This window comes from Acomys minous (assembly GCF_964271855.1).
Source record: "Acomys minous genome assembly, chromosome: 14".
NCBI lineage: Eukaryota > Metazoa > Chordata > Mammalia > Rodentia > Muridae > Acomys > Acomys minous.
The window spans coordinates 31,492,105-31,510,434 of NC_140496.1; the positions used below are offsets into that span (position 1 = coordinate 31,492,105).

At 54.7% G+C, this 18,330-nt stretch overlaps 1 protein-coding gene across 5 annotated transcripts in view; it reads right to left on the minus strand.

Annotated features, from left to right (window-relative positions):
• ADGRG1 (adhesion G protein-coupled receptor G1) overlaps nucleotides 1–18,330 on the minus strand; it is a 37,927-nt gene that overhangs the window by 14,047 nt on the left and 5,550 nt on the right. The window contains exon 1 of one of the 5 annotated variants that reach the window (XM_084755858.1): nucleotides 17,636–17,657. The exons of 2 other annotated variants lie outside the window; for them this stretch is intronic. The gene's annotated coding sequence lies outside the window, so the exon portion shown is untranslated. Of the gene's footprint in view, nucleotides 1–5,498; nucleotides 5,562–16,495; nucleotides 16,676–17,635; nucleotides 17,658–18,330 lie in introns of those variants that run through there. 2 more of the 5 variants (XM_084755855.1, XM_084755857.1) reach the window with 2 other exon arrangements.

Sequence of the window (18,330 nt, forward strand, 5' to 3'; positions counted from 1 at the left end):
GGCCCTAGTGCCTTTTTATCCTCTTCCCCACAACCTGCCTCCTGGCCAGAAAGAGGAAACTCTTGTATTCTAGAAACTAAATCTCAGGAGCAGAGGCCCACCTCCTGGGGACCACCTCTGACCTGTGCCGATGAAGAACCGGCAAATCAGACCAGCCTCAGGCACCAAAGGCCAAGCCACAGCAAAGCTGTGCCACCTGCCATGGTGCTGCCAGAACCAATAGTGACTGAGAAGGTTGGTCAGCGGTCCCACCTCGATAGTTAACAGTAACATCTGGGAAAGTAACTGGGTCCCATGGCTTACCATCTCACAGATTTGGAAACTGAGGCCAGGAAAAAAAAAAGTCATCTCTCCCAAGAGCACACAGGGCTGCTGCTGAGCCCTCTCCTCAAAAGTCTCTGGCTTGGGGGTCCCCCTCAAAGAAAGAAAAGCAGGAGCTGTGGAGGTCACAGGCACACAGTAGACAAGTCCAGCCTAGAGAGAAGTTGCTCCGCTTTCAGAGTGGCTGTCCTTGACCTCAGCTTCCCGTAAACACGCAGGGAACAGAACAAGCTGAGCCATCCTGACACAATGGGCGAGATCACGGGGGGCCCAAGGGACCCTCAGGATAGAGGCGGGACAGAGCTGTATGAACCCAAACACCCCCACCATTCCTAGCATAATTGGCTGCTGGGGAGGGGTCCCCACATAGTGGGCAGGGGCAGCCATCCCAGAGCTCACTTTCTCTCCTGAGACCTGAGTCACTTCCCCCCGCCGTCCTGTGTGGACCTGCGTCACCTAGAAGCCGCCAGCTCTTGGAAAACCCATTTCCTCCTAGGATGGAGGTGGAAGTTGAATAGGAATAGAAGAGTTCTGGATTAACCCTTCCCAGGCAGCCACCTCACCCACTAGGGTTGCCGGTTATCCCAAGGGTATATATCCATCACAGCCTCAGGCCTTTGCCAGGATGTCCTGGGTTCTGAACAACAGATTTCCACTGTGACCTTCTGCTCAAAGCCCAAGTCTCCAGGAATACCTGACTTCTTCCCAGCCACACATAGCCCTGTGTGCCTCCCTGCCAAGGGACGGCCCCATCAGAGGTGTCCCAAAATGTCAGTGCACTGGGACCCACCCCAGGAAGATGCTTTGAAAGGCGTGGCCTGGGTCACGTGCACCACAGTTCAGGTGGCGCTCGGAGCCTGCCTTTGGCAGTATCCTATGGTTGAAAGGCTACATGAGGGATGCAGGGGTACCCAGCAGCCGGACTTAGGCAGCATCAAAGCAGGGCAAGGACTTGCTGCATTTACTCAGCTGTGGAAGAATAAAACCTGGACAGGGACAAGGAGCAGCCGGCCTCTCCTAATTCTTGTCCCCTCCCGGTGACACAATAGATAGTCTCTCAGCATTTAGCAGAGGGATGGTCATCTGAAAGGTCTCCCACAAGACAGCCAGAGATGGAGATAAAACCCATAGGAGGAAGAAGGGAGCCAACTGGTTTCCAGGTCTGAGTCTCCTGTGATTGACCCATGGCCTATCTGGGGTGACCGGGGAGAGGCCCCAGCTTACCAGCAGCTACTTTCTAACACAGGGCTATAAATAGGTTCCTTGAGAGCTATGGAGTCTCACGGGGAGGACAGGGGATGATAAGGACCTTCGGAGTATAAGCATGCACCGAGGGGAGTGTGCATGTCCAGTGTGCACTGGGCGAGGAAGGCTGGTGTAGGCTACATTATCTCTGCAGAGGAGGAGGTGCAGACACACAGCCAAGGCCAGCGTGGGAGTGGGGCATGTGAGGCGTGAACGCACTGCCTCATAAAGCACAGGGCTAACTTTCCCGTTCCAACACCTTCCAGGCTTGGCTCATCAGTACAACTCCCTCCTTACAAGCATCCCATATCCAGATGCTCAAAGGAGATGTTTCCCAGGCCCAGGGGACCACTGCTAACCTCCCTGCTCAGCCGGAGCTCACTTGGCTATGTCCCGGGCTTCTGAGCACAATGCTTGTAAATGCTGGGCCCTGTCTTCTGCATCTGCCCTACCTACCCTGTCCCTCCTTCACAGATGGGTGACTGACACCCAAGGAAGTAGACCCCTCACTGAGAAGGAGCACTGGGGGTCACAGGGCAGCACGGTGACTTCAGGCTTCAGGAATCTGTCTAGACTGCCTGATAATAAAAATCAAGTTGGCACCTGCCCTGCAGCTTGGCAAGTTCCCAGGCCTTACCTACTAGGGCAAGGCTTATATTTTGTGTTGCTTTGGTTGTCTCTCACTTAGGCCAGGCTGGCCTTGGACTCACAGCAATCCCCCTGCCTTAGCCTCTCCAGTGCCAGGATTACAGGCGTGAGCCACCACACATGGCTGCCATTCTAGACCCGGCCTTGCTATAGAGGGCTGCGCAGCTAGCACAGGCCTCGCCTTCCTGTGGTTTCCTGCCCACATCCATGAGTTGTCCCCAAGGCTATTAGCTAGCACAAGATGGGCCACTGATGCAATACCCTCTGCCAGCCATGCCCCATGGGGAAACTGAGGGAGGGGGCTGTGGGCATTGAGTGCCAGCCCAGCAGAGGGCCTGTGGGCACAAAGAACGCTAAGGCCTCAGCAGCTGACCATTCTCCAGTTTCCTGTTCCTACAAGCAGGCATGTACATGGGAGGCCCTAGGAAGGCCAAGAACCATCACCAAGCAAGGATGAGCTGGCCTCAGCCACTCCCTTAATTGTGCTTACCCACGGGCCCTTCCTGTAGTGCCAACTTGCAAGGTATTCACTCTCCTGAGCTCGGGCCTCTGCCTCCTGCACAGCCCTCATGGTGACCAGTAGGCAGCAGACAGTGTGCTGGGCTCAGCGAGGATCTGGAATCCAGATCTCCCTCCAGCAAGCACTCGCTGGCAGCACCATCCGCGGCGTCCTTGCCACATAGTGGCCCAGGGCGCTCAGCTCTGTAGCCCACTACTCTCCTCCCACTAATTCTGGAACAATGCTTATCCAAAGATAGGGATAATACAAAGGGCTTCCATCACAGCCAAGATCGCAGAGCAAAGGAGGAGCCATGCCATGACTCAAACCATCTAACCTCAAAGCAATGGTTTCAGCCACTGTGGTTACTGCGTCCCTTCCCTCCCTCCGTCTCCCTGTGTAGGGGAACTTGCTTCTTGTCCTCTGGTTAGAGAGACCTTTGGACCCTACTTTTCTCTTATGCCTTAATGCAGCAAAAGCTCTGATGAGTCTGATAAGTAGAAAGAGCATAAAGATTGCTGGGGCCGTTCCCTAAACCAGTGTGACAGGCCTTTTCAGCGCGGACAGCTGTCATTCACGTGAAAAACAAGTCTCCAGATACCTTGACACCATGCAGACAGTAGCCTATCAGTGCACACACACACACACACACACACACACACACACACACATGCACACACATACACACAGTCCCCAGCTCTTGCTCTTCTGAGTTGTCCCCAAGGCTATTAGCTAGCACAAGATGGGCCACTGACGCCATTTAGGTGGCAGAGTTCCCTGGGGCCCCTCATCACCATCTCTGACAGTTCCAGGCAACAGGTCCCCTGTGAGCTTGGGGTGTATTCAGGATGACCCTGCCTTCTTTCACCCGCGGCAGCGGCTCAACCTGACCCAACGTGATCCCATCTGACCCATTCCAGCCTCCCCTAGCCATCTGGGTTCATGTCCTGGCCTAACTAAGGTGGTGGGAATGTTGGAGAGAGTGAAAAAGTGAGGCTCTAAGACGTGATGCTCAAAGTCCCGTGGAATCTTGGGGCCAACTGGAGAGTCTGAGAAACTAAGGGGGAGAGAGCAGGGTAATGCCAAGGACCCACATCTGTCATACTGAATTAACCCACTGTAGGCTGGGGCTTAGGCAGTCCAGGGACTCTGGTGCCAGCCCTGATCAGCTTCATGTCCTTGAGTGTTTGAAGCCAGATCAAACTGGCAGCCTCTTGGATTGGTACAAAGAGCCAGCATCTGCCTCCCAGGGCTGGGTGGCAGCAGTTATAGGCATAGAGGCCACCTAAGCCTGCAATCTTGGGCCAGCCTGACTCTCAGTGGGGTTCAGTTTCCACTTTGTCAATAGGTGACTATGGCCCCTGTCTTCTGCCTATTACTAGGGCAGATTTAGGGTACATGCAGGTGAGGAAGGACTTCTGAGCGGGCAGGAAGGGACAAAGAGGACAGCCCTGGCCCAGACTCTCTTTCCTTTCAGACCGCAGCAGTTTCCACGTCTGCCCAAAGTTCCCCTTTCCCATCTGCTTTGCCCAAGGCCACCCGCTGGCCTTCTGGGGGCTGCGCCGGGCTCCTGGGGCCAGGCAGAATGCCCATCTGTGGACTGTAAGATCTTTCTGTTCCCAAGGTCAGCTACCAAACCTCCCTTTTCTCCTCCTCCTCTTTCTTCCTGGCCCAGAGGCTGCCAGCTCAGGGACACAAAGCCAGGCAGCTCCCAACTATGGATGGATCCAAGGCCCCTTGCAGAGAAGAGACCAGAGTCCAGACCAGAGCCCCCCTCGCAGCTCCCTGAGCACACAAAGGTTCCCTCAGCTCCTCTGTGGCACCCACAAGCAGGTACCTGGCCCTGCGGCAATACAACTACATTTAGCACAGTACTATAGTAAAACGCTTCCAAAAGGCAGGGCAGGACTGAAAGCTCTTGAAGCAATGAATCTAACATTTATTTGCTTTGTGTTTTGAGATGGCATCTCCCTATGTAGCCCAGCCTGGCAATGAATTTATAATACTCCTGCCTCAGCCTCCCAAGTGTTCGGATTATAGGTCTGAGCCACCAGGACTAGCTCACACCAACACATTTAATCTTAACAACAACAACAACGAAACCATGAGAAAAAGGACCGTGACCGACTGAACAGATGAACACGAGGCCTCTGGGAAGCCAAGTCACCTGCCAGAGCGTCCCACAGTGAAGAGTGAAGGCTACGTGGGACTCCAGGCTAGCCCCAGAAGAGGCCTGCTCTTGAAGGGGAAAACTTACCTGTTAGTGAGAGCCTCTATTTAGAAGTCACCCTGTGAAATGGTCGCCTTGAGTTAAGCTGACTGCCATCTGCACAAGGTCCCCAGTTCAGGGGACTGCATACACTTACCCAGGTGACTATGGATCACAGTTCCTCTGGCTCTTCCCGAGGCTGTGTGGTGTTTCCAGCCCTCCTTGTCTGCTTACCCTCCCATCCCTCCTCTAGACCGATGCTGTGACCACGGCCACAGCTGAGACTCAAATTAAAAAAAAAAAATTTTTTTTTTTTTCAGCTAGAGAGGGAAGGAGTGTGTGGCTACCCCCAACCACTTCCTGATGGTTCTCTAGGCTGCTACTGTTTGAGTCCTCTTAGGGGACCAGCTATGATGTCTCCAGGGTCCCTGGCAACCCACCACCATTAGCTACATGGAAGTGTCATGGAAATGGGGGATGCAAGGTTACAGGAGGGAGAAAGAAGAAAGGAGGCTGTGGAGGAAGGAAAGGAGATGGTGGGAAGTGGGAAAGAAAAGGGAGGGCAGGAGAGTCTACCTGGCTTCTTCTTCCAGGCAAAAGACTGACTGGTCGGAAGCTCCCTGTTTTGCAGGCAGAAAACTGCTGAAATAAGGGATACTTCCCCCTAGTACAAGGGGCAAGTCGCATGGAAGCCTGGGTCCCCCCCAGTCACCACCCCCTTACTAGCGCTTCAAACAAAGGGGGCAGGCGGGAAGCCAGGCTGAGAAGACGGGCCTCCAGCGCCAAGGGGGAGGAAGGGGCGCAGGTGACAGCAGCCCCTGGCAACCGTTCCCCTGGCAACCATTGGCAGCTGCACGCACTGCGTCACTGGCTGGCTTAGAGCGCGGGCTCTCTGACTTGTCTGTACCCGACTGTGAGAGCTTTCATCTTAAGGCTGCCTAGGCTAGGCAGGCACTGGCTGGGACAAGCCGGGTCCAAGTGCAAGAGAGCGGTCCTAGAGCACTGGCCGTCTGTCTTTGGCGGGGTGGAGGGGGGGTTCGGGGGGGGGGGCGGGGGGAAGGTGGGGGGCGGACCTTGAAGCCCCAGGGCACTCAAGTTCTCTAGAGAAGCAGAATGGTAGATTTTTGCACGGAATCTTCCACTTAATCCGCACCGACTTTTTAACTCGAGGGGAGGGGCTTGAGGGAAGGTCTTGCAATGTGCTTTCCTCCGGCCTCAGCCTCAAGTACTGGGATCACAGGTGTGCGCCACCGCGTCTGACCCTCAGCAATGACTTTAACACCAAATGGCTTAGAACAGGATGAGAGCCAGACCCTTGACCAAATGACACCTGTTGGAGGCTGGCACTTGCTGGCTGCCTTGCTACGGCCTTGGCCACAGGCCAGGTGGAACACCCTCTGATGCCCACCGTTTTCACCATGCAGTGAAAAGAGTGCATACCATTCTCCCCTGAAAACGCCAAGAGCCTGTCTCCTCCTGGAAGCCTTCCCAGATTGCCACAGCTCACTCATAATCTGCTTTCTGAGCCAGGCCAGGGCTGGGGCTCCTCCCGCCTTTTCTTCTAGAGCTCCCTGAATGAGGCAGAAGCTTCTGGGCCCCTCTTTACCTGCCCAGGAAGAGAGCAGGATGGAGTCAAGGCTTCTGACGCATTCACTGTACGCCTTACACTGGGCATTTTAGAAGCTCATTTCCGCCACTCTGCGTGGTGAACCAGGTTGAACCCTTGTTGAGACGGGACTCCAGAGGCTGGAGAGGGGATGTGATTGCTCAAGGCTACCTAGCTGGAAAGGGCAGGATATGGAACTCAAACACAGATCTCCGAGGCTCTAAGCATCCACTGCATCCTGTCTGGTCCCTTCCCCATCACGATGCACATCCAAACTTGATTTGATTTCCAGGACAGGGCACTTACTTCTTTCTGAGTGGGCACAGCTCTTAACCTCTGTGAAGCTTTTCTACCCAGTGAGTCAAAAGAGAAAGACATCCAAACACTTGGGGTGACCTCTGAGCTCCAGACAGACTTGAGTGAGTACAGAGAGGTGTACAGAGAGGTATCTAAAGGCCTCCAGCTCCCGGCCAGCAGCAGATAAGGACAGAGTGAGGCTGGGAAGGCTGAACCACAGGGTCCCAGCCCTCCACCGAGTGGTGACAAGCCCTTCCCGAGAGCACCGGTGGGAACTCCAGGGGACCCCATGCCTCAGGTGGAAGGGCTGGCGTGGGTCCTGGGAAAGGCAGCTGGGCTTGGAGGCCTGGGCACACTAGCCTAGTGCCTCCAGCCCATGGACCCAGGCCAGCAGGCTGCCGCGGTCAGGAGGCCACTATTGTCTCACTGCCAGAGCCTGGGACCATTCAGGCTCTATTTTGGGCCTGGAGGAAGAGGAAAAGAAAGCAAAGAAAGGGGTTGCTGTCCTGGGCTCTGGGTGGGGGTGGGGTAGGGACACCTTCCCCCTGCCTCCAGAAAGAGCTCCAAGGCCTACTGGCTGGGAAAGTAGCCATGTTGGATCAAAGGACCCCCGAGACCTTAAGGAAGCTAGTAGGGTAATGAGGTTCTGAGAGCCTAGGAGGGGGGAATACCGAGACCCTCAACATACATTTGATGCTCCCTCACTATAGCAAGACCCAGGGACATGGCAGCTCATGAGAGAAACCCCGACAGAAGCTAATAGCTGCTCAGAAAACCACAGCCAGAGATAAATCAGCTTAGTTCTCCCTGAGCTTCTGTGGAGCAAGCAGAGGGGAGGAGGGAATCAGAAATGCCTGTCAGGTATCTGAGGCTCAGAGAGCAATCCAGACCAGTGACCCCAGCCCGGGTCCACCTCTGCCACCCATGCCTTCCTCACATTCACCAAGTCCAATTGTGCCTCTAGTGTCACCTCAGGGCCTTTGCACACGCTTCCCCCCCCCCCTCGCCACTGCGGGTGCTGTCTAAGACCTCCGCACTGACTGGCCTTGGGCCTTCACTCAAATGTCTGCCCTTCTGAGATGCCATCTACGACTCCCCAATTCAAACTGTCTTCTGTGACCATCATGGCGTTCCTAGTCACCTGTTTTTGTTTCGAGGGCCTTTGGTCACTTCTGAAATGCCCTTGCAATTAGCTTCTTCAGAGGCAATTTTTTTTTTGTCTTTTTCTTTTCGAAGGTATTATTGCTATGCTTTTTTTTTTCCTCGATCATATTATGTGCATATCTATTTCTCTGTGTGCGTCTGTGTATGTGAGCACAGGTGCTATGGAGGCCAGAGGTATAAGATCTCCCTGTGGTTGGAGTTACAGGCCATAGTGAGCTAACCCGACATGGATGTTAGAAATCAAACTCAAGGGGCTGGAGAGATGGCTCAGAGGTTAAGAGCACTGACTGCTCCTCCAGAGGTCCTGAGTTCAATTCCCAGCAACCACGTGTGGCTGACAACCATCTATAATGTGATCTGATGCCCTCTCTGGCCTAAGGTGTACATGCAGGCAGAACACTGTATACATAATAAATAAATAAATTTTTTTTAAAAAAAGAAAGAAAAGAAAAAGAAATCAAACTCAAGCCCCCTGAAAGAGCATCTTTGGCTCATAGCCACTGAGCCATCTCTCTAGTCCTGTCTGTCTATCTGTCTGTCTGACTGACTGATTTAGCACCTCTGACCCCCTGTGCAGTGGGAGCCCATAGCGGCTGCCCAGTATTGCTAGTTGAACACAGGAGCAAATGTGTCAAACCGAGGCTCAGAGCCAGGCCACAGAGGCTCCGTCCCAACAGCTGACTCCTGATACTATAAGTCTAGGTTAAAGACGTCTCCTCAAGGACAGAGCACCAAGCTGTCCCCAGCCTCTGGTTAGGGAAGGAGTGCCCACAGCTCTGCCAGGTTGCTGGGCCGGTGTAGGGATCCTCATGCACAGCCTGAGAGCTAGGCTAGCACTCTCTCCAGCACCAGTCAGCCTAATATATGTTCTGAGAAGGCCTGAGGCACCCAGATTTTCTTAGTCCTCCCCCTACCTCAGGGTGAGACAAGCCCACTCCAGAGGCTTCTGGACTGCAGGCTGTCTGAAATCCCACCAGCACCTGTGAACAGGAAACCCTGAGTTTCTCTTCAGGCACTGTTACCAACCTATATCCCCCAAGGGCCTGCTCCGATGCTGTGGGATTAAGGGAGCCAGGAAGAAACCTCCGTTACAAAGCTAGCTCCCAGGACTGTCACTGTATGCAGGGCCACATTCTTTGCTGGGCTCCTGCAGGAAATCTGAGGTGGATGAGGAAGACAGATGATCAGGGTGCTGCTGTATAACAGGGACCCAGGGAGCGTGCCTCTGACATCTAGGATTAGGCCCACAGAACAGAGTTAGGTGGTGGCAGGGACCACATGACATGCACCTGCCATCGTACCTCCACTGCCACCTGTGAGGAGCTGCACAGATGAGGAAACAGGCTTCCAGAGAAGCTGTTTGCCTCAGGCCTTGGAACTGGTAAGACTGGACCCCAATCCAGTCTTATGACTCCACTCGATTCTGGCAGCACCCCGCCCTGTACCAGCAGCCCCACAGCACAGAGGGCTAGCTGCCTGTGCTGTTCTTCAGAGGTAGAAATGGAGGCTCAGAGAGGTTTACTACAACCCCAAGGCCTCACTGAGGGACTGACTGTGCCAGACCACCCCTCCACACTCAGGAACAGCACTGTCTTCACAGATCGCATTTACTGCAGCTTTGAACTCTGGTTCCCTTAGTAGGGGGGCAGAGGTGGGACACCTGCTTATGTTGAAACCCATAGCAGGGTCTCCAGGGAGAAGTGCCAACTGCGTTTCCCAATTATAGCTGGTGACAGCTCATCCTGTTCAAGGTTAGAGACCAGACCCTACCATCAGGGATCCTAAGACAGTGGGGCAAGCACAGCTACTAGCTGGGCTAAGTACGGTCTGGAGGGGGTCTGGCAAGAAGGTTCCTTACCGCTTCCTGCCCGCTGCCCACAACTCCAGCAGGGTGCTGTCGTAGCCAGTGTTGGGATGTAGGAGTGTGGCAGCGTGGACACCCTGCTCAGACTCAGGACTGTATGAAGATCAAGAGGCCCCAGATTCCGCGGGTTGGTGTATGCCTTTCCTGCCCAAAACAACAACCCTCATTCCCCGCTCCTCACAGGCTGCTTAGAAAACAGCCCTGAAGAGGAAGTCATCTGTACCAATGGGGGAGGCTAGCGGCAGCGACCAGCAAGGCAGTGGAGGGGACACTGCGCCCCTCACAGATATCGCCTGACGCACTAGAACTACCCACATGCTGGGTAACACTTGACAACTCCTTGGTGCCATCTCCCCAGAGTTGGGAAAGCTCATGGCTGGAAAGAGCTGTGAAGAACCCCCCCCCCAACTCCCTTCTCACCCTTCTCTGACCAACTTGGATACTAGCCAACGATGGAGTGCTCACTGCCTTCGGTAGAAATATCCATCGTGACAAAAAAAGGACAAGTCTAACCACAGGCAAGTGACCAGAGTCCAGGTCCCTTCCACCATAGGCTTTTCAGGGACCCCCAACTTGCTTCATCGTCTCTGAAATGTGGATACAAATTTCAATCTTGGACGAGCAGAAGTACCAAAGACACTATGAGGGCCTTGGGCAGTGAAGTACAGGCTAGGAAGACAGGCCATTGGCCAAACCCAAGCCATTTGGCACCTACCCAGATGATGATACAACAGTCGGGAATCAGGCCCAGGCTCGGCGTGACTCAGCTACCCTGACCAACCTCTGGGGTCCACCCCTCACACTTGTCACATCCAAACAGGTGGGTCTAGGCAGTTGTCACCTACCAGAAGGTCAGACGCCCAGCGTTCCAGATACAACCATACCCTGAGAATTGGACTCAGCTGAGAATGGCCACTCAGCCCAGATCCTAGGGCCTAAGGGAAATCAGTCCAAAAGAGGGGTGACCATGGGGTGCTGCTCAGGCCACCAGCCTGGCTGAAACCCAGGCATTCCTTCTGAACCCGGCATGGTGGCCAAACAGGCCAAGGTCTAACAGCAGGCAGTATCTAATGGTTACCTCCCCTCGCTATGCCTTTTTCAAAGGTGCCTTCTCTTTCCCCTGTGCTTGAAATTCTAAAGCGACACCTCTGCTGAATGACTGTAATACTAACTGTGAAGTCATCTCTTTCGAAGACTGCAGAACCCGGGGAATCTGGTGACCCTTAGATAGCATTAGAATGGGCCGCACTCCTGCTACTACCAAGCAGCCATGAGTCAATGAACACACGCAATAAACTATTGTGAGATTTCTCTTGCAGACAAGCAAAATCTATTTAAGGGACCGTGAGAGTTCTATAAGATCAAGGTCAACGTGTGGCCTTAACCCCTGGAAACTCCTTCTCTGGGCATGGTAGATGGCAAAGACTGCTCATCATGCTGTCTGTCCGTCATCTTACTGCTCTTCTCCTCCCCATAAGAGAGTTTTTGTGTGTGTGTGTGTGTGTGTGTACCCAAGGACCTCAGCTGGAACTGGGCAGCCTCAAAGGAGGTGGCTTTTGAATAAAGCTGATTGGCTTTCAAGTGACACACAACATCAAGGGCCTGGCAATATGATCCCAGGTTTTAGAAAGCAGGATCAAGTCCCAGGCAGGACAATCCCCAGAATAGCAATGGAATATCTAAGGGCGTGGGCTGTCTATGGATTGGAGCCTTCCTGATGACATCTTGACAGGGGGCGGACTGTTGCTCTGGGATATAAACTCTGCCACTTCCCCAAAGAAGGTTCCGGAATGTTACCAATAGCAGCGCATTGGGAATGATGCGCTTTAAAAAATCTCACGGCTCAGGGCTGGAAAGATGCCTCAGAGGTTAAGAGCACTGACTGCTCTTCCAAAGGTCCTGAGTTCAATTCTCAGCTACCACATGGTGGCTTACAACCATCTATAATGTGATCTGGGGCCCTCTTTTGGCATGCAGGTGTACATGCAGATAGTGCACTGTATACATAATAATAAATAAATAAATCTTTTTTAAAAATCTCATGGCTCAGCCCGGCGTGGTAGCGCATGCCTTTAGTCCCAGCGCTCGCAGGCGAATCATTATGCGTTCAAGCCTGGTCTACAAAGAGAGTCTAGGATAGTCAAGGCTGCACAGAGAAACCCTGTCTGGAAAAATACAAAACAAACAAAATGAAACAAACCAACTCATGGCTCCCTCAATCCTCTGAAGATGCCATTGTCACTCCTGCTTTAAAACTAAAGAAAACCAAGGGGCAAGATGGTTAACCCACCTGTCTAAATTCACATAGTGGCTGGCACCGAGATGGAACCAGACTGCCCCAGAGCTCACCCTCCTAACCACCTGTGTGACCCATGCCAGGGCACCGCCAAACTGAGAGAAGAGAAGGTCTGGCGCAGATGGGGATGAAGCCTGCTTCCCCCAAGCACCAGTAACATGTGGCTAGCCCCTTCCCTCCTCACGTCTCTTGGAGATTCAAGTATCTTCATCCTAACTGTAATGAGACTCAGAGCAAGGAAGGAAGTTACTTGCCAGACATGGCGGCACTTGTTTGTAATCTCAGCACTCAGGAGGCTGAGGCAGGAGCACCATGAGTTTGAGGCCAGCTTGGGGGTTACACACAGTAATAACCCTACGTGAAAAGGCGAAAGGAGAGAGGGAGACTGAGGAAGAGGAGAGGAAAAGAAGAGAGGGGACAGGAGAGGGAGGCGAGGAGAGCAGGGGAAGGGAGGAGAGGAGAGAGACACTCGCTCAAGGTGGCTCTTTGAGGATCTGAACTTGGTTGTAACTCGAGCGCCCTCGAATATCTAACAGGGCTTACCGAGGACCTCCAAAGCTGCAGCGCGCTAGCTCAACATTCGCAGCCCACGCTGCCATGTTCCAGCAGCAAACCTTACAAGAGACGGGTTCTTCCCATTCGCAGGCAAGGAAGCTGAGGCCCAGAGACGCTCTGATCTTTGGCCGTGTAACACGAGTTCGTGCTTACTGTCTTTCTGCCATGGGAATTGAGAATCCAGGCAGATATTGCTGGAAGGCGGCGGGCAGAGGCCTGGGACTCGGGGGGGGGGGGCAGGGGGGCAGGGGGGGTAGGACGAAGAGTGTGTAAGGATGGTTTTCTATCTCATCTTTTTGGAGTCAAAGTGGCCCTGAAACAGGACAGGCAGGCTGAAGCTATTAGCCACAGAACCATATGGGGGTTAGAGCTGGCTCTAGGAGAGCCCATCGCCCATTAGTGCAGAGAGGACCGCCCGCTGATGCTGGCTGCTCTGCCAGCTTCTCCGGCAGTAAGCTCTTATCTCTGCCCGCGCTGGAATTGCGGTCCATGCATCACCAATGTCAGTGCTAGCCCAGGAGCCTGATGCCCAACCATGCTAGCCTTGCGCTCCGTGACATACAGATTGGACTAGTTGGGGCAGGCTGACTCGTTCTAGTGTCCGGCTCCCCCAGAGGCAGTGCAGATAAGAACTGACGTCTCTGGCTTCGGTATGCCCATCCATCCAACGGGAGAGAGTCAAATGCTAACTCCCCACGGTGCAGATGCTATTCTAAATGTTTTCAGGTTAACTCTGCAATGCTCAGAGTAGCCCCTGGAGATACGGCTAAAGATGAGGAGACAGAGGCCCATGCCCATGCCCACACAACCAGAAAGGGGTATAGCCAGGTTCTCTGAAGACGCCTGCCTAAATCCCATCACTAAATGCATGGGCTTATGCCCTCCGACAATCAGCTTAGGACCCAGACAAGGACCTCCTTGCCTCTCAAGAGAGGCAGAAGAAAACAGCAGTGGGACCTGGAACCCCAAAGATTCGAACCCATCACTGGGGAAGCCTCCTCACCCTCCCCCACCCCATTCCTTGTCTCTGGAGTAAGCCCCGAGCCAAGCATGGAAGGTTCAGGATTGTTCTGATCCAGGCTGGAACCTGGAGAGTTCAGGACGTGTGACGCCACAGTCAGTGTCTCAGACCACCCCCACGCCAGGCAGGCCAGTGATTGGCAGCGGGCTACCCTTAGTCCCTCTCTCCACAGCAGCTCAGGCTTGACCTCAGAATCTACAGGTTCCCCAGGGGCCTCCAGCAATTCCAGATGGGACTGGGGGGTCCAGAGTGTGGAGCAGGGCCAAGCTCTCAGCCGAGCAAGGGATGGATGGCTTGCCAGTGCTCCGCCCACCGCATCTGAGAGGCCTCTTTGTGCCAGCTCTGCCCCACCCCCTACTTGCCATCTGCCAGGTCCCTGGAGGCTGGTCACCCTTGGCTGCTGGGTGCATTCACATGATGCTCCCATCTGATGTGAGTCAGAAAGCAGGGCCACCCTGAGGACCAGGATGGAGTGTGAAGGCCTACTCAATCTTAGGGGGAGGGTGGAACACTGGGATGTGGGTCCTGTGTTGTCATGCTTTCCCCCCAACCTCCCCTACCAGCACCTCTAACAACTCTATGAGGGCCCTTCCCCTCTTCCCCTACTGACTAGGATGCTCATCCTGCATCCCGCGTCCTAGTGAGGGCTCAGCATCTACTGGACAGGAGTCCATCCGCAGTGGCCCCCTTCAGGGCTGTCTCGTCCACACCTCTCCCTTGTCGTGCCGGATCCTGATAAGAAGGCCATCCCCACAGAGCACACCGCCCCTGTCATAACTCTGTCTGCTCCCTTCTCTTCCCTTCCTTGTGGCTGGACTGTCACCTCCGCATCTCTCCCCTTAGCCGGGAAGCCATCCCCTAAGCCCGAGGCTCAACCTAGCAGCCATGCGCTGAGTAGCCAGGCCACCCGGCTGCCTAGTCCTCTCACCATCGTTTCCCCCTGCACAGAAGACTGAGACCCTCTGCCATGGCACCAAGTGTGCTCAAAGTGACCCATGTCAGGCTGCAGTACTGTTGCTGGCTCCATGCCTCCGAGCTTTCCTTGTCCCCCCAAACTCTTCCCAGGTACAGTCTCTGCCACGGACACTCCATCCATCTATGTTCAGGCTCCATTCCTCCCTCTCCCCTTCTGCCCAGTTTAGGGTCAGACTCACTCCTCCTCCTTTCTCACAGCCCCTGCCCCCTGCCACCCCCCGCCCTCCCCCTACCCCCCCCCTGAGCTCCCACCATCTCCTCTAGTCCCCTCATCTCCCCCTGCAGCCACACCTCCTCACCAGCCTGTCCCTAACAGGATGGAGGTGCCACATACAAGCCACCCTAGACAGAGGTCATACCAGGAGCCAGGAGCCCCATGGCCGGGACTCTGGGAGCCAAGTCCTCAGCCAATGGCGACAGGGCAGCTGGGATCACCCCCATGACAATTTAGGAACCCAGAGAGAGGCCAGGTGAAGTGACTTTGACCAAGGTGGGCTGTGTCTCAAGTTCCTGAAGCTCTAATGGGGGAAGATGAAGTGTGCCCCCCACAAAGCTGGTACAGTCTCTAAACAGGACAGGGAAGATGACGAAGGGACTGGCCTGCACTGTAGGGGACCCCCTCAGCACCCTCCAGCTCCCACAGACCAGAGCTCTGATACCTGGGGGGGGGGGGTGGCTGCAAGGAGGGGGGTCATCTGCAAGTCCCAGTTGACCTTATTTGCCTCATTGCTCCCTGTGCAGTAGGGAGCACACAGTAGGCACTTAGTGAATGCCCAAGCTCAGCAACCTCCCTCAGCCTTCTGATGGAGGCATAGGGCCTTTCCTCCACCCATGTCGGCCACCCCAGGCCGCAGTAGCCCACGGTAAGGGATGGGGAACAAAAGGAGTTCTGCCTCTACGCACCCCACCCCCTCAGTAAAGTGAGCCCCTCAGAGGCCCTAACGGGCACAACAAACACACACACAGATGGCTGGCTGGAGAATGGGGAAGACAGGATCCCTGCCCCCATTTCCTACACCAGGGGAAGGGGACTAAGGTCCTATCAGGCCCAAGCAGCTGGGGGCCCTGAGGTCTTGTGGTTAGTGGGTTAGCAGCTCCTGGCACCTCAGCCTCACTTCCCGGGACTCCCATTCCAGGTGCCTCCTGTTCGTTCCGACCAGAATCTGCCCCATGCCTTCCTTCCTTCCTTCCTTCCTGGGTTTCAAGCTGTTAAGACTGTCCTGTTTCTCTGGGGGCCCCTGTCCTGTCACTAAAGAAAGCCCCTAGGGGAGACTGCCTTTAGGGTCACCATCCTCAGTCTACCACAGTGCCCTCCTCTGAAGCCTGGGCTTGCTCTGTGACCTCAGGCAAGCTGCCTGCCCTCTCAGAGTCTCCCTTCTCCCACTTTTACAACAGGAGCAGAGATCGCTGTAGCCCAGGCGGGCCCTGAACTCGACAGCCTCTTACCTCTGCCTCCTAAGTGATGGAATTACAAGTGTATGATACCCACGGCGTCTGCTTGAAAGGCCCAGAGAGCAGATGCCACACTGCTGGGCCCAAGACTGTACTACTTGAGCCTTCATTTTCCAGAGACCCAATGACTAACGGCCCTGAAAGTCCTGTTGCTTCTGATCCTGTCCTTTTTTCTAGGCAGCTCTCAATTCACCCACATCTCTATAGAGACACCCCGCGGTTGTACTCATCTGAGCTCAATCTCCCCCGACAACCCCCTGCCTTTTACAGTCTATGCTCTCTGTTTAGCAGTCACATGCCCTCCACCACTCCCCCCACCTACTGGCCGCCCCTAGTCCGGTACCTGGTGCCAGGCAGCGGGATCTGGAAGGAGCCAGGCAGCTGGACCGTCTTTCAGGATTCACCTCCAAAGCTGAATTTGCCAGTCTGGATCTCTCCTGAGAGTGCCAGCAAGAGCTAGCGCTAGCAAGTGCACTGGCTGGGGAAGGGGGGGGGGCAGGTGGGAGGCTTCTGCCAGCCAGCAGCCCCTTTCCTATAGTAGAGACCAGGCGGCAGCCTGTGTGGAGCCTTAGAACAGGGGGGCAGGGCCGGGACACCCTGCTGCCCTAGCTCAGCTCCTCCCTTCAGGCTGGAGATGACTGGCTAACTGTGAGTCATGGCTTTCTCAAAGGGAGGCAGGAGGAGGCAGGGCTGACAGAGGTGAGGCGGGGACCCTGGGAGATGCCCGTGACTCAGGCCTGGCAAGTGGGACCCCTGGGTCTTTCCTCTCATCGTCCTAGCACCCCAGTGCCCAGTTTCAAGAACGGGTACGAGCTGGGGGTGACGGTATCTCCTTGTCCACTCCCCATTAAGTCCCTGGGGGCTGCTCCCCTGAAGCTGACACAGAAACCAGTATGCCCCAGCAACGGGCCATTCAGATGCTGCCCCCTTCTCCAGGCCCAGCCAACAACTGCCCCTTCCTGAAGGACAGTCTAACCTCCGTGGCAGCAGGCGGGAGCCAGCGCTGACTGGCAGAGCGGAAGGCACTCCAGGGGAAAGGGGGTGTCAGGCCGCCTGGCTGGAGGCCATCGGTGGCGTGGCTGACTGCTGACCCATGTCTCTGAGTGACTTCCCAGCAGTGAGCCAGACCACTCTCCTTCAGTTACAGCCTTACAAAACTCATGTCCTGGACCCTGAGGCCCCAGGGACTTCTGGAAATAGCCTTCTTCAGTCTGTCTGCTGAGTCAAAATGGGAAACTGAGGCCCAGGTAAAGAGCCCTTCCAAACCTCAGAAAGAGCAATTTGGAAATGGGCCAACCCCACGATGCCCTCTCTGGCTGCTGCCTCTCGGCTATTCCCTCCACTGCTGAGGTTCGCTGACCCTGCCCAGTCTGGGGGCAGGAGTGTTTTGGATAAGCGCATGCCCCTCCCAAATGAAGCCTCCTGTCTTTCCTCTCCCACACAGTGTGAGCAAAACGAAACGAGGTCCCAAGGATTTCCCAACCTAATGAGGGCAAGTGGTAACAATAACAGCAATGGCGCTGATAGGCTAGCAGCAATCACGCCAACTGCATTCCAGGCCCTGCTCGTGCCTTCTTTTCTTCTTCACAGCACCTGCCCAGACAATTAATGAATCTCAGGAAATATTCTCCAGGAATGAGGTAATGATGAAGAAGGCAGAGGGCAAGGCAGAGGAATGGAAATCAGAGAAGGAGGTTAGCTTGGCCAAGGTCGCGCACGGCTGAGGAAGTCGAGGGGTCAGGCGGGAGGCCAGTGGTCCACTTCACAACAAACACCACCACTTACATGCAAATGAGCTCATTAGAGACAAGCAGTGACTTATCCGAGGCCACACAGCTCTCGTCAAACACCCAGCAGGTAGAGGCCCTTTAACCTCATCATCTTTATCAGGTCCAGGGGTGGATAGGTGGGGAGAGCTATTTTTGGAAGGCAGTAGGATCTCTTGAAGTGGGGCCAGGTGGTGGAAGATTTTGAATGCGTGGAACTGGAGGGACCACGGAAGGCGTTTGAGTAAGGGACACCTGTGCTCAGCTCTCAACTCATGAAAAGCTGCCAGAAACCTCTGATTTCAGATGTGCCCCAGATCTGTCCCATAAAAACCTAATCCTTAACAGATGCCCAGGTGGTTACAGTGTGTGGCAAAGCTCCCGTAGGCCCTGTCTCTCCTCTGTGAGCTTG